The sequence below is a fragment of the Phoenix dactylifera genome, chromosome 17 (genome assembly GCF_051530095.1).
Source record: "Phoenix dactylifera cultivar Ajwa chromosome 17, Ajwa_hap1_PhDact_Kaust_v1.1, whole genome shotgun sequence".
NCBI classification, from domain to species: domain Eukaryota; kingdom Viridiplantae; phylum Streptophyta; class Magnoliopsida; order Arecales; family Arecaceae; genus Phoenix; species Phoenix dactylifera.
Genome location: NC_143206.1, coordinates 19,904,628 through 19,907,824, shown reverse-complemented (window position 1 = coordinate 19,907,824; position 3,197 = coordinate 19,904,628). Strand labels below are relative to the sequence as shown.

Below are 3,197 nucleotides of genomic sequence, written 5' to 3'. Positions count from 1 at the left end.
CAACATTGGCCGAGCATTGAGTTGATTGAGTTTCATTGTAGAAACTTGAGTTTATGACATCTTCTACAATCTCATCTAACTTGGCATCCTCAACATCTACATTGAAATCTTGCAATAATTAATAATAAATTATTCAAAAAATAATAGAAATATAATTAATAAAACATATACCTTTCTTTTCCAACACCCAATCTTGAGTACAAATCAAGGCCTCGGCAATATTCAGTTTAAGTGCACTACGATACTTATCAAATACCCGCCCACCGATACTAAAAGCAAATTCAGTCCTTACAAGATGTTAATAAAGACTAAACAAAACAAAACTGTAAGGCGATTTTACCAATTATCTTCCCTGCTTTGGAGAGAAATACAAAGTCTCACTGGAACCAAGCTGTTCAGAGCCTCACGCTAAATGTTCGTAAGATATTTTCTGATCATGATCCTGGGCTATTCATGGAGTGCTTGAAGAAGTTTGAAGAAGATGAATCTAAAGAAAAGGAGATTAAGTCAAAATGTGAAGTTGTATGGAAGCACCTAGAAGAAATTGCCGCTTCGAACGCTGCAAGTAATGAGGCTGTTCAATCCAAAATACAAGAATTTGCTACAGTACAAGACTTTGTGTCATTTCGATCCTGAGATTGAAAGCCCAATCCAAAATACCAGGACCATATGTTTTCAATCTTTATGATGATCAGCAACAGGGTAAAGACATATCTATCACCTACTTAAAATCTTTATAAAGCTCTTTCTACAGTAATTAAGCTCTGCAACCTCATTCTAATTTGATGGTAAAATTGAATATGTTAAGTTACTATTGATTTTCTGGAGACATAAATTAACAGCTGAAAAATATCCATTATTGTTTGGGTGGCATATCAGCCATAATCCCTGATCAAACTGGTTGCACCTAGGTGTGAAGTCCAAAACATAGGAGGGCCAAAAAGTTTCATAGCAATACACAACCAAAAAAGTAATTAGAGAGATTATAGAGAACAGCATGGAACAATAGAGCGACAGATTAAAAGAAAATAAGACTCAGATGTAGGCATTGATGACACAATCTGCAGCAATTAAAAAACAGCTTGCCTGGATAATGGCCGAGATATCATCACTTTGAAAAATTAATAAAAACATTAAAAAAACAAAGAAAATAGATAGCTCTTGATGTGTGAGAAGGTCCTCTAAAAATGGCTAACACATGCACCATCTCCTTCTTCTGCCCTTCTCACAAAAAATAAAAAAGAATAAAATAGGAAGCTACATTTTAAGAACAAATTAATGTGGGAAGCTTGGTAAGCGGGTTGCCAACAATAAGGAGAGCAAGCCGACCAGTTTTCTTCCCTCTTCTCTTTATTCATATAGCTACAGCCAGATCCGGCAACTTCAAGACCAGGGCAACCCAAAACCCTAACCTTGGTACTTGTAGCGCAAATCCTAACCACCATTATAAAATCTACCACATAATATCAGGAGAAAACGAAGAAAACCCCAAAAATCAAGAGGAAAAAGAAGGGATAAGCTCTATACTGAAAGAGAGAGAGAGAGAGAGAGAGGACAAAATTCAACATCATAGAGAACGCGACCAACAGGGGAAGGAAGAATGCCAATCGGGACTGGACTACCCGCAGCAGAGGGGGGAGGAATGACCCTCTCTGCCTTGCCTACCTGCAGCAGGGGAAGGAAAAGAACCCGGATAGGAGGGAAAGAAGAACCCTAGCGCGGCCGTCGACAACTGCGGCCACGGCGGCGATCAAGCGCGGCGCTGGATCCACAGGCGGAGACCCTCGGTAAGTTCCTTCCCCCTTCCTCTTCCTCTTCTTCGTTTCTTTTATTTTGTTATCATGGGGTAAAAAGAAACGGGGTTAGGGTTTACCTTGCTCGGGAAAGAACCAGTTGTGGGTTCTGAAAACCCTAGCCGATGAGCAAGAAGAAGGGGGGCGTCGACGGGGTGATGTAGCCGTGATGATCTTGTCCCGGGTGAGAGTTGGATCGGCCGATCGGGGGGCGTGATGTAGCCGTGGTCACCGTCGACAGGGAGGCACAAATGGTCGGCAAGGAGGAGCCGGAGAGGAGAGGGCGGAGGTCGAGGAGAGGACTCAGAGGAGAGGAGAGGGGAGACAAGAAAGGGGAAGCGGCGATGCCAGAAGCCCTAACCGTCCAATCGGGACGAAGCCAATGTTTTAAGTTCGACCGGGCTGATGGGGAAGTGCTTCGACCGGGCTGATGGGGAAGTGATGAGGTAAGTCGGTCTGCAAGCCAAATTTCATATCAAACTATTTTTTATCTATAAGGCCGATTGCACCGAACTTGATGTCTCCCGGCTCCCCACTCACAAGGACAAAAAAAAATCCCAGACCTTCTTCCAAAATCCAATCCCATTGCAGGAAAGCAGCAGTAGGGGTGCAAATAGGTCATGACCGGCACCATGAGATTTGAAAATGAGAAGAAGAAATTTGAGTTTTCTGGAGAACGATTGAAATTTGGGTTATCGAAGAAATTTAGGCGGGACGGCGGACACACTTAGTTTCATTTTGGATTTTCCTCCTTTTATCTTTTTTTAATTTAGAATTACTCAAAAATAATATTTTTAATATTTTTGGAATTAAAATTTAAATTTGGTAACGGAAATTTTTGTCAATAACCCGTCACTGCCAAAAATAATCTTTTAAAAATTTATAAACACTTAGGTTACGATATTTGTGACGGCTGAATTTGTCACTATCTGGTTGCAATTTTGGTTATCATTTTGCTGACAGATACTCCGTCACTACGATGGTCACTAAGTTTTGGCGCTCATCCTACCCGCGCATTCTGTGACCGGCCTGTCACTAATCTGTCACTAAGTTTACACCACGGTGACCAAATTTATGTTGGTCACTAATCCGTCACAAATAGTGACTGATAACGGTCCGTCACTAATTTTCCGTCACTATACGCGTGTTTTCTGGTAGTGTGTGCAGGAGAAGGGAAGCTACATGGCGAGGGAATTGAAGTAATGGAAGGGTAAAGAGAGGAGGAGAGGCTAATCAGGCTGCAGATTTTTTGGCGGGCCAAGCATTGGATGGCAGTTTTACTCCTACAGATCAATGCCTTCCTTCTGCTCTAGCTTAGATACTTTGGGCTGATGCATATGGTGTTCGGTGTGTAAGGCTTGCTTAGATTTTTTCTGAATGCAGTCTGGGATTTGTTTTCTGGTT

The 3,197-nt window shown here is 41.8% G+C and overlaps 1 non-coding gene across 1 annotated transcript; it reads right to left on the bottom strand.

The window, feature by feature from the left end:
• Nucleotides 1-1,276: 1,276 nt before the first annotated feature.
• On the bottom strand, nt 1,277-1,371 carry LOC120112974 (small nucleolar RNA snoR109). Its single transcript, XR_005514624.1, has one exon. It is a non-coding gene; the product is annotated as a small nucleolar RNA snoR109 (small nucleolar RNA).
• Between the last annotated feature and the right edge of the window lie 1,826 nt (nt 1,372-3,197).